This window comes from Phyllobates terribilis, unplaced genomic scaffold (genome assembly GCF_046119375.1).
Source record: "Phyllobates terribilis strain yellow unplaced genomic scaffold, ASM4611937v1 Scaffold_9__5_contigs__length_417890890, whole genome shotgun sequence".
NCBI lineage: Eukaryota > Metazoa > Chordata > Amphibia > Anura > Dendrobatidae > Phyllobates > Phyllobates terribilis.
The window spans coordinates 10,037,559-10,050,957 of record NW_027362769.1 but is presented as its reverse complement, the minus strand read 5'-3'; positions in this window follow the sequence as shown (position 1 = coordinate 10,050,957).

Here is a 13,399-nt window from a genome sequence, read left to right as displayed (position 1 = left end):
TTTGAGGAGTCCACCAAGATGGTGAGTGGCGATAATGCCATCATTTGCGTTAACATCCCACTTGTCTGTCTTTTGCAACGCTCTCTGCAGAGAATTAAAGAGGAGGCATTGCAGCAATAGTATGATGAGATGGATCAAGAAGCCGTAATGGGCGATTACACACAGCCCAGCCTCATCTCATCCCAACGTGCATTGGGGGGCAATGAGGGAGAGGAGGAGAAGTAAGAACAGTAGCTGGTTTCATGCGCTGTAGATGGTAGTACCTGTACAACTGTCATACAGTCGGTTCAGCATGGGTGGCCTGAGGACAGGGGGGAGGAGGAGGAGGAGAGCATGGTCAGTCGTCATCTTGGTGAGGACACGGAAATCTTGCCCATTACCAGTCTGGCACTCATGGCTGACTTTGTTACGCTGCCTTAACCGTGACCCTCGCGTTGTCAAAATGTTGGGTGACCGTCATTACTGGTTGGTGATACTTTTAGACCCCCGCTTCAAGGAGAACTTTCACTCCCTTATTCCTGAGGTGGAAAGGTCTACAAAAATGTGGCAGTACCAGAAGGGCCTTGCTGCAGAACTGTTAAAAAAAATTTCCATCTGAACACGCTAGCAGCAGAGGTCACAGTTCGTTGACCAACCAAGGCATACAGGCGAGAGAGACGCAACTCCAATCCAGCAGAGGCAGGGGAACACTGTCAACATTCTGGGACAGTTTTCTGAGACCCACCCAGCTTCCAGGCCCTGAGGCGTGGGGTACTCTCACAAGGAGTGGAAAGTTTCAAAAGATGGTGAGGGAGTACCTTGCCAACCGTACCAGCATCCTCCGTGATTCCTCTGTGCCTTTTAATTATTGGGTATCCAAGCAGGACACATGGAATGAACTTGCTCTGTATGCCTTGGAGGTCCTGGCCTGCCCTGCTGCTAGCGTGTTATCGGAACGTGTTTTTAGCGCACTCGCCTGTCAACTGACAATGCTGACAAGCTGACCCTTATCAAAATGAACAAGGGCTGGATTGGGCCAGACTTCTCATCACCACCAAATGACAGCAGAGTAACATAAAGTCAAATCCACTGTGTTATTTCGGGAGGTGTATTCACATGCACCACTTCACACCCACACATGGGTATACGCTTCCTCATTTCGGCTGTATTTTGCTCTTCTCTTTATCCTCAGCCTCCACCACCACTATACCACCAGGGTGACCGTGGTCCGTGTTGCCAGCATTGCAAGTTCCTCCGTCCTAATTTTTGGCAGCTTTTGCTTGGAAGGCATAGGCAAAGAATATGGGAGACCCACTCCCCAATAATGGGAATAATGTTTTTAATATGCTGTACTGCATGGCTCTTGTAAGGGGCATTAAAACCGTCTTGTTAAGGTACTGCAACCTCCACGTCTCTTCCAAGGGGCATTAAAACGTCTTGTTAAGCTACTACGACCTCCACCACTTTTCCAAGGGGAATTGATATTGTCTTTTTTTTTCCACTGCGACCTCCACCATTCTTCCAAGGGGCATTAAAACCGTCTTGTTAAGCTACTGCGACCTCCACGTCTCTTCCAAGGGGCATTCATATTGTCTTTTTATTCCACTGTGACCTCCACCATTCTTCCAAGGGGTATTAAAACCATCTTGTTAAGCTACTGCGACCTCCATGTCTCTTCCAAGGGGCATTAAAACCATCTTGTTAAGCTACTGCGACCTCCACGTCTCTTCCAAGGGGCATTAAAACCGTCTTGTTAAGCTACTGCAACCTCCACCACTTTTCCAAGGGGCATTAATATTGTCTTTTTATTCCACTGCGACCTCCACCATTCTTCCAATGGGCATTGCATTTCCTCCTAATTTTAGTCAGCTTTTGCTTTTAAATGCATAGACAAACACTAAGGGAGACCCACTGCCCAATAATGGGTAGAAGGTTTTTAGTATGCTATAATCCACGTCTGTTTCAAGGGGCATTGCAGTTACTCATAATTTTTGGAAAGCCTTCCATTCACTGCTTAGGCCAACAGTGCACAGGAGACCCAGTTGCTATAAATGGAAAAAACGGTTTAGTTAAGGCCCTCTGACCTCCATGTCACTTCCAAGGGGCATTGGAGTGCCTCGAAACTTTTGGTAGGCATTGCACTCACTGCATGCCCTATAACTGCATAGCCGAACCGCTCCTTTTGGTACAGAAACATATCCTACAAGACATGTGTGGTTGACTGGCCTGATATTGATGTGATTGGTCCCTGTTCCACCTGCTCTTTCTCCTTTGCCACCACCTCATCCATCATTTATCACCTGAAGCTTTGTTTTAATGGGAGTCATAGAACTGGGATAGTAGCAGGAAAACATTCAGCAATCCTCGGAGGAGGTAGGATATGCGCCAAAACGCTGACCACCTCAGGCCTAGCCGCTACTAGATACATGTGCTTGCATCCCAAGAAAACAAAGCAGACGCTAACTTCTATCATCATCATGCTCCTCACCTTGGCACTCTCAACTCCCCTGATGGAGAAGCCAGGGCCCACCGGAGGAGTCTGGTTCTCTGGTGGGCTCGTCCAATGCTGCCCTAAAGCAGGCCAGGCTAAGAAAAGTGTGGGGGAAGTTGACAGGAGAAATAGGGGCGGCTGGGGACCGTTTATGGACACCTGGTCGCCCCCAGGTGGCTGGGGACTGAGTATGGACACCCGGCCGCCCCCTGGTGGCTGGGGACTGAGCGTGGACTGGCTGCTGGGCGGCTGTGGACGGAGTATGGATACCTCGCTGCCGAAGCAGCCATGATGTAGTGGCCAGCTTCGGCCTCCTCCAAACTAAAAGTTCCCATTTCAAGTGCAAGGTAGCAGTATGGTATTGCAGCCTGGGGGTGGGTGGGTGGAATGTTGCACACTTACGCTTGCATTCCAAGAAAACAAAGCAGATGCTAACTTCTCTCATCATCATCATGCATCGGAGGAGTCTGGTTCTCTGGTGGGCTCGTCCAATGCTGCCCTAAAGCAGGCCAGGCTAAGAAAAGTGTGGGGGAAGTTGACAGGAGAAATAGGGGCAGCTGGGGACCGTTTATGGACACCTGGTCGCCCCCAGGTGGCTGGGGACTGAGTATGGACACCCGGCCGCCCCCTGGTGGCTGGGGACTGAGCGTGGACTGGCTGCCGGGCGGCTGTGGACGGAGTATGGATACCTCGCTGCCGAAGCAGCCATGATGTAGTGGCCAGCTTTGGCCTCCTCCAAACTAAAAGTTCCCATTTCAAGTGCAAGGTAGCAGTATGGTATTGCAGCCTGGGGGTGGGTGGGTGGAATGTTGCACACTTACGCTTGCATTCCAAGAAAACAAAGCAGATGCTAACTTCTCTCATCATCATCATGCATCGGAGGAGTCTGGTTCTCTGGTGGGCTCGTCCAATGCTGCCCTAAAGCAGGCCAGGCTAAGAAAAGTGTGGTGAAAGTTGACAGGAGAAATAGGGGCGGCTGGGGACCGAGTATGGACACCCGGCCGCCCCCTGGTGGCTGAGGACTGAGCGTGGACACCCGGCCGCCGGGCGGCTGGGGACTGAGTATGGATACTAGGCTGCCGAAGCAGCCATGACATGGTGGCCGGCGTCTGCCTCCACATGCCTAAAAGGCCCAATTTCAAGTGCAAGCAAGCTAGCAGTATGGTATTGCAGCCTGGGGGTGGGTGAGTGGCAGGTTCCACACTTACGCTTGCATTGCAAGGAATGGGGGAGGTACAATTGAACACTGCCCTGGGACAAGGACTTGCACAGGGATAGTTGCAAGTCTGCATCTTCTGATGCGGCAAGGATCACTTCTGATGGGCACACTTTTAGGCAGTGACCTGGGTGTCAGAGATGCTTCCAGGGGTCTTCCCCATGCTGTTCCCATGTCTTTTCAGCACTGTATGCATGTGTCACACAGCACATGGGTAGATAAGGTTGTAAAATGTTAAAATTACATTTCCCGGTGAATGCATTTGTCATGGTTGATAGCAATACAAAAGTGCAAAAACGCATAAAAAATGCTACTTGTGAGCATAGCCCAAGTTGTGGAGGAGTATTTTTGGTTATTTATTTTACCTTATACACGAGTCTTTACCCTGGAAAGAATGTTTCTTAACATATTTCACAGGAAAACAGTTTCAGTTTAGTTTTTGAACTTTATTTTGTCAGCCCGTAAAAGTGGCTTAATACCTCTGACCACGTTGTTGACAGCAGTGACCTGGGGGTCAGAAATGCTTCCTGGGGCAATGCCTATGCTGTCCCCATGTCTTTTGAGCACTGTCACTATCGTTTTGGGCTTTCTACAGACTGCCGGGGGTGTCGCCGCAAAAATGCTCGGGTCTCCCATAGACTAACATTAGGCTCGTTGCTCGGGTCGAGCACCCGAGTATCACGGCGAGCTCGGCCCAAGCTTCGAGCACCCGAACATTTTAGGGCTCGCTCAACACTAGTGCCTACCAATTGACCCAATGTGCAAGGAGCACATGTAAAGTGCTAACGTGCTAAAGAACAATGTGCCTCAGTGTATGAAAAGCATACACAAAACTATAAGAGGCCACAGTAAAAACATATATATAGGACGAAAAAGTGCTGATGTGCTAAAGAGCAATGTGCCTTAGTGTATCAAAAGCATACACAACCATGTGAATGACCGCAATAAAACCATATATATAAAACAAAAACATGATGCAAACTACCCAAAACATTGCTCTTTCATACCTTATGGTAGGAAAAAAAGGGGATTGCAAGACCTCATACAAAATAATATAATAAGAATACGTATATACCAATACAAATCATAATGGTGAAAAATAGGACATATATACAAAAACATGACCTCGATACACGTATATGTCCCTACTAACTGACCAGCTGTGCAAAGAAGCGTATAAAGTGTAAACGTGCAAGAAGAACCTATGGTATGGTCCATATGTGACCACCGTATAGGATAATATAAATGCCCCCCAAAGGGCATGTGAAACAAAAAACGTAATAGAAAACCAACCACCCAGAATTCAGCGTTTATACCATGTAAAACCATATAAAAAAGATTATAAAGCCTATCATACTATAATTTGATAAGAATATCAAAAAATCAATACAGTTACTAAATATAAGACATGTATGTATAAGTAACATCGATAGAATAATTAGCTCTTTCTCCAGATCTTGGGTCCATATCTCCGTTGCCAATCCAGAAAACGACCGCATCCATACCGTCAGACCAAACCCGAAAGACCCAGCCCTCAAAATGACCACCAACACCAACCGGTAAGTACTAAAAGAAACAGATTGAAACATAAATTAAAAAACACTCTAAAAACATTATCATACCTAGACTCAGTTGATAAATAGAAAAGGCGGGAAACTCAAATTCTCATTCAAGCCCGGGGGGAAACTGTCTTCAGAGTCCAAATCCATCTAGCCTCCAGTTTTGCTAGAGGTGCACTAACTTTGCCACCCCTGATGTGTGGTACAATCCAGTCTATCCCTATTACTTGTAGGAGCGAAGCATCACAATTGTGATGTATCTTAAAGTGATGGGGTATAGTTTTCAAAAGTGACACTTCCGTATTTTCTTTAGCAGCAAGAATCCCCAATACGTGCTCCTGTACACGCACTTTGAGTTGGCATGTAGTTAGCCCGATGTAAATAAGTGCACGTGGACATGTGGCATAATAAATCACTGCTTTTTCAATTGATGGCATGTTTAATCCTAAATCTCATTCCACCATTAGAGCTATCCAATGAGTCCGCTCATCCAATATTGGGACATGCAACACATTTGCTACAAGGTTTGCATCCCATGGGGGGTTTAAGATTGGATAGAAAGTTTACCGACTCATTAGTATAGTGGCTCTTAACTAGTGCATCACCCAGATTCGGAGACCTCTGAAAAGTAATACTGGGTTTAGTATCCAGATATTGAGCCAAAATGGGGTTTGATAACAAGATAGGCCATGACTTTTCCAAGTAGTGGCGCATTAAACCTACATTCCCATGGTACTGGGTAATGAGGCGAACATACTTTTGTTGAGTCCTTGTCTTGGTTGAGTACAATGCATTATGCCTTGTAGTATGTCTGGCCCTATTAAATGCTCTTTTTATTCAGCGTTTGCTGTATCCTCTACTAAGTAGTCTCTCTTTCAATTCATCGGCTTGCCTTGTAAACTCAGTGTCCTCATAGCAAATCCTTCTCAGTCTTAAAAATTGGCCAGTAGGTATCGACTTTATTACGGCAGTTGGATGAGCAGAGGTAGCTAATAGGAGGGACTTGACTGAGGTAGGCTTTCTAAAAAGGCATGTCTGTAAGCAGTTTTGTTCATCCCTTTTTACTCTTACATCCAAAAAAATCTATGGTATTTCTATCATACTGAAAAGTAATATGGATGTTGAAGCTGTTCTGATTTAAAGAATCCACAAATTTACTGAATTTGTCTGAGTTCTTCCTCAGATTCCAGCCAGATCAAAAATATGTCATCAATGTACCGCGTCCAAAAGAGGACGCGATCCATTGACGCATACCGATCCGCCAGGAAGAGGTCCCTCTCCCACAGCCCCAGGAACAGGTTTGCGTAGGCTGGTGCAAATGATGCCCCCATTGCTGTCCCCTGGAGCTGCAGGTAGAAGGACCCATTGAACAGAAAAAAATTGTGTGATAGGGAAAAATGTAGTAGTTGGACAATGAGTTTTGCCATCATTGGTGTTGTCATTGATGAGGTTTCAAGAAAAAATTGTGTAGCCTGTATCCCATCCGTTTGTCGAATGTTAGTGTACAGAGACTCAATTTCACAGGTTACCAACAAAGTATTCTCATTAATAAGTAGTTCATCCACTTTTTTCAAAAAGTCACTAGTATCCTTAGTATAGGAAGGGAGGGATTCCACAATGTTTTGAAGATTATAGTCAATAAAACAATTGACATCTTCTAAGTAGTTGCCTCTGCCAGAGATAATAGGTCTATCCGGTGGTACATGACAATTTTTATGAATTTTGGGCAGAAGGTACAGTGTGGGAATAGATGGCTCACTGACTAGTAGGGCTAAATGCACCTCTTTGGTGATGGTACTTTCATCTCTTGCTTGTTGAGGAATTACTGAAAGTGCCATCTGAAATTCGGTGAGGCGGTTGAAGGTCAGTTTATAACACTTATCTACATCCAACTGGCGGAATGCCTCCGCCTCGTACATAGCCTTAAGCCACCGTCACACTAAGTGAGATCGCTAGCGAGATCACTGCTGAGTCACAAGTTTTGTGACGCAACAGCGACCTCAGTAGCGATCTCGCTACGTTTGACACATAGCAGCGACCAGGCCCCTGCTGTGAGATCACTAGTCGTGTCGGAATGGTCTGGACATTTCTTTGATCGTGGAGGCCCCGCTGGGTAGCATTCATCAGTGTGTTTGACACCTTACCAACGACCTTGTTGACGACTCAGACACAGAAACACATAGGCGTGCATCGTTATACAGATTGTTACGGGTCGCCGCATCGCTGCTGCGTCGTTGGGAAGATCTGACTGTTTGACATCTCACCAGCGACCACATAGCGACGCAGCAACGATCCGTGACAGGTCGTATCATTGTCGGGATCGCTGTAGCGTCGCTTAGTGTGACAGGGCCTTTAGGCCAGAGAACCACATTCCCCCCCTTATCTGCTGGCTTGAATACAACGTCAGATAAACCCCACAGTCTCTGCATGGACTGCCTCTCTTGTCTAGTAAGGTTGTCCTGAGGTGAATAATATGGAATATTTTCAAAGTCCCTGCTACTATCCTCACAAAGATGTCACTAGTAGGACATGTAGATAAAGGGGGAAATTTCTGAGATTTTGGTCGAATTGATGCTGGTATCTCACCTCCAAGTAGAGCATTATGTTCAACAGCTAATTCCTCGAGGACCCCTAACGCCTCCTGTTCTGTCTCTGTGGGAAATAAACGAAAGGTAGTCTCATCATGGAAATATCTCTTAAAAAGTAATTTTCTAGCAAAGAGATCTTTGATGGCTGTAAATCTATCAAAATGTGCTGTTGGACAAAACATGAGGCCTCTATTCAATATTGAATTTTCTGTATCTGTAAATATGTGGGAACTCAGAATAATTACCTTTAACGCCTTTACCCCCGAGTGTGGTTTGCACGTTAATGACAAGGACCATTTTTACAATTCTGACCACTGTCACTTTATGAATTAATTACTCTGGAACGCTTCAACGGATCCCCCTGATTCTGAGGTTGTTTTTTCGTGACATATTGTATTTCATGATTGTGGTAAAATTTCTTCGATATCACTTGCGTTTATTTGTGAAAAAAATGGAAATTTGGCAAAAATTTTGAAAATTTAGCAATTTTCAAAATTTGAATTTTTATGCCCTTAAATTAGAGAGATATATCACACAAAATAGTTAATAAATAACATTTCCCACATGTCTACTTTACATCAGCACAATTTTGGAACCAAAATTTTTTTTTGTTAGGGAGCTATAAGGGTTAAAAGTTGACCAGCGATTTCTCATTTTTCCAACAAAATTTACAAAACCATTTTTTTAGGGACCACATCACATTTGAAGTCACTTTGAGAGGTCTTTATGACAGAAAATACCCAAAAGTGACACCATTCTAAAACTCCACCCCTCAAGGTGCTCAAAACCACATTCAATAACTTTATTAGCCCTTCAGGTGCTTCACAGGAATTTTTGGAATGTGGAAAAAAAAATGAACATTTAACTTTTTTCACAAAAATGTTACTTTAGACCCAATTTTTTTTATTTTCGCAGGGGTAACAAGAAAAAATGGACCCCAAAATTTGTTGTGCAATTTTCCCTGGGCACGCAGATACCCCATATTGGGGGAAAACCACTGTTTGGGCGCACAGCAGGGCTCGGAAGGGAAGGAGCGCCATTTGACTTTTTGATTGTAAAATTTGCTTGAATAATTAGCGGACGCCATGTTGCGTTTGGAGAGCTCCTGTGTGCCTAAACATTGGAGCTCCCCCACAAGTGACCCCATTTTGGAAACTAGACCCCCCAAGGGAACTTACCTAGATGGGTGGTGAGTATTTTGAACCCCCAAGTGCTTCACAAATTAATCCGTAAAAATGAAAAAGTATATATTTTTTCCACTTTTTCATTTTTACGAATCAATTTGTGAAGCACCTGGGGGTTCCAAATGCTCACTATGAATCTAGATAGGTGCCTTGGGGGGTCTAGTTTCCAAAATGGGGTCACTTGTGGGGGAGCGCCAATGTTTAGGCACACAGGGGCTCTCCAAACGCGACATGGTGTCCGCTAACAAATTGAATGGAAAATCGGCTCAAATTGTTAGCGGACACCATGTCGCGTTTAGAGAGCCCCTGTGTGCCTAAACATTGGAGCTCCCCCACAAGTGACCCCATTTTGGAAACTAGACCCCCCAAGGCACCTATCTAGATGAATAGTGAGCACTTGGAACCCCCAGGTGCTTCACAAATTGATTCGTAAAAATGAAAAAGTGGAGAAAAAAATACTTTTTTATTTTTACGGATTCATTTGTGAAGCACCTGGGGGTTCCAAGTGCTCACTATGCATCTAGATAGGTGCCTTGGGGGGTCTAGTTTCCAAAATGTGGTCACTTGTTGGGGAGCTCCAATGTTAAGGCACACGGGCTCTCCAAACGCAACATGGTTCCAATTTGTTAGCGGACACCATGTCGCGTGTGTGCCTAAACATTGGAGCTCCCCCACAAGTGACCCCATTTTGGAAACTAGATCCCTCGGGGAACTTATTTAGATGTGTGGTGAGCACTTTGAACCCCCAAGTGTTTTGCAAAGGTTTATGACGTAGAGCTGTGAAAAAAAAATCATTTTTTTCCACAAAAACGCTCTTTTAGCCGCAATATTTTTATTTTCTCGAGGGTACTAGGAGAAATTGGACCCCAAAAGTTGTTGTGAAATTTCTCCTGAGTACGCTGATACCCCATGTGTTGGAGAAAACTACTGTTTGGGTGCATGTCAGGGCTCGGAAGGGAAGGAGTGACGCTTTGGAATGCAGACTTTGATGGACTGGTCTGCGGGCGTCATGTCACGTTCTCAGAGCCCCTGATGTGTCTAAGCAGTTGAAATGCCCAACAAGTGCCCCCTTTTTGGAACAGATACCTGATTTGTCAATTTTATAGTGTAGTGTTATACGCCAGTTGTGTAGGACAACCTGACAAACACTACACAACTGAAGTATGACAACCTGACGAACACTACGTCAGCTGTGTAGTGTTCGTCATGTTGTCATACGTCAGAACTTAATTCAATAGTCCGTGGAAGTATGGTACCTTTTGAAGCAGTCTTTCATGCAGAGGCCAGGTTTGTCGGGGCAGGTGTCACATTGGTAAATGGTGTCCTTGCGTATTCCCCTTCGGTAACACACTCGGCACCTCTTTTGTGACTTACCTTTTTTTCCGCTGTGAGGGATCTGCCCCGGGAAATGCTGGCCCGATACAATTTGAGGTCCTTCAGTTCCAGAAGTAGTGGGGCCCGCTCTGCCACCACTGCCAAATATCAGGGCCTTGATAATAGTCTCCAGAAAGTGAAGATAAGACGCAGAAGTCTGGCCTGCACATTTTGACAGAAGGAAAGCGTTGTGCATTGCCATCTGAACAATGTGCACGGCCAGCTTCTTATACCATACCTTGGCCTTTCTCAAAGCACTGTACGGCTGGAGGACTTGATCAGCGAGATCAACTCCACCCATGTACTTGTTGTACCCCACTACACAGTCTGGTTTGGCGACCTGTGTAGTGGAACCTCTTACAGTGCTGAGGGTGCTGCCATCACCATGTATGGTGGTCAAGAGAAGGACATCCCTCTTGTCCTTGTTCTTGACCACCAACAGGTGGTCGCTACATTGGGCTCTGCTCTCACCCCTTCAGAGCAGCTGCCCAATTAGTGTCTTTGGGAGGCATTTCTGATTTTTGTGGACAGTACCGCAAGCTGCGGTATGTCGCGCAGAGAGCGACTTCAAGAGCGGGATATTTGTATAAAAGTTATCCACGTACAGGTGATAACCTTTATCCAGCAGTGGGTGCACCAAGTCCCACACAATTTTCCCACTCACTCCCAGAACAGGGGGGCATTCAGGGGGTTCAATCCGGGAGTCCTTCCCTTCATAAACTCTAAACTTGTGAGTGTACCCTGAGGTACTCTCACAAAGTTTATACAGCTTGATCCCGTACCTGGACCTTTTACTGGGCAGGTACTGCCGGAATCCAAGCCGCCCCTTAAAAGAAATTAAGGACTCATCCACGCCGATGTCCCTTTGGGGCACGTACACTTCACCAAACTTGTTGTTGAAGTGCTCGATGACCGGCCGAACTTTGAAAAGACGATCAAAGTTTGGGTCATCGCGTGCAGGACACCTTGCATTATCTTGGTAATGCAAGAACTTGCGGATGGCCTCAAAACGTGTCCGGGTCATGACCATTCGGAACACTGGAGTGTTATACAAAACGTCAACACTCCAGCATTGCCGAACCTCTGTTTTTTTCAGGATCCCCATATGAAGGACCAGGCCCCAAAACTTCATCATTTCTTCTGCGTCTACAGGAGACCAGTTAGAAAATGATGAAGAGGGGTTTTGTTCCAAAAATTGATGAGCATACAAATTAGTTTGGCCCACCATGAGGTTTATAAAATCCCCAGAGAAAAAGACTTTGAAAAAGTCTATTTCTGTGAGGCCTGTGGTGTCAAACTTGATTCCTGATTCCGCCACGAAATCGGAAATCAGTGGCTCAAAATTTTCAGGGGGCGAGGTCCATATGGGGTCAGTAGTGGGGGGCGCTGGAACATCTTCTCTCCTACGACGACTGTGGGGCGGTCCAGCAGCACCTGAGGAAGAAGAGGAGGAAGAGGAGGACGATGAGGCGTCGGAAAAGTAAAGAAATGTGGGATCCTCGCCCTCGCTGTCAGTCTGTGTCGGAGGCAACAATAGAGCATGCCTCCTCGGCTGAATTGCGAGTTTGGGATGAGCCGGACATTTTTTTTTTTCTCGTGTATGTGGTGCGTGTGTCTCAGTGCTTTATTTAGAGTGTGTGTGTGTGTCAGTGTGCTTGGTGTGAACTTTTTTTTTTCAGAAAAAAAAAAGAGAAAAAAAGGAACTACCGTAGGGGGTGCAAACAGCGAGCATGAGTGCGGATCGGTGAACTATGTCACCAATCAACTCTCGGCAGCTGCTGGGTGTGTGCGCGGATGTGGTGCAAAGGTGGGGGGGGGGGAATTGACAGGGACAAGAAAAAGTCCTGAAAAGCAGCGAGCACGGACGTTGATCAGTGACGCAGACACTGCTCAGCGCTCGGCCGCTGCAGGACGCACGAAAAAAAAAAAAAACTGGGGGGAGGAGGATTGGGGGTAAAAGGAGGGGGGAGAGGAGGAGGGGGGGGAGGGGTGGATGAGGGAAGAACAGAGATGGACATACCAAAGTCTTCTCTGTTCTTCTTTCAGCAGGATCAGCAGCAGGTTCAGGAAGAGGCTCTGGAGCAGGATCCACTGCAGCAGGATAAGGAGCTGGAGACCCAGGACCCTGGAGACAGCAGCAGGACGCCGGAGCAGGAGATCCAGGACTCTGGAGACCGCAGCAGGATGCCGGAGCAGCAGCAGCGACTGGAGCAGGTAGGAGAAAGGTCTTGTAGTGTAACAGAAGATTCTGTGGCACTACAAGGCCCAGCACAGCGCAGATCAGACGTGACCGCTCTGTAGAAATCCTCACCAAGTGTGAGGATCTGCAGGGGGAGGTCACAGGGGGGGTGACAGGGTGGTGACAGGCAGGTCACAGGCCGGTCACCACCCGGTCACCTCCCGGTCAGGTACTCTGATAGGTGCGATCACTGTCATCATCGATCGCACCAATCAGAGATGGCTGGGGCCTGGGCATGCACCACAGGGGGTCACAGGGAGGTGACAGGCAGGTCACAAGCCGGTCACCGCCCTGTGACCGCCCTGTCACCTGTGTTCAGGTACTCTGATTGGAGCGATCGTTGTCATCATCGATCGCTCCAATCAGAGCTGGCTGGGGCTTCTATGACATCACAGGGGGTCATGGGGAGGTGACAGGCATGTCACAAGCCGGTCACCGCCCCGTGACCGCCCTGTTACCGCGCGGTCCCGCTGTGATCGGTGCGATCGATTTGATCGGCGATTGCACCGATCCTAGCAGTTTGGGTAGAGGGCTGGGGTTACTAGGCAACAGCCTAGGATCGGTGCTCTTAGGAGCACCGATCCTAGGCTGCACATCACTGTTTCCGGCAATCTGATTGCCGGAAACAGTGAGAAATGCTGTGATTGGCTGTTCAGAATTGAACAGCCAATCACAGCAATCGTGGGTGTGAAGGGGCGGCGACACCCCCCGAGATGCCGGCGCCATCTACCCTAAGGTAAGATGGCACCGGAATTGTAATATTATCACC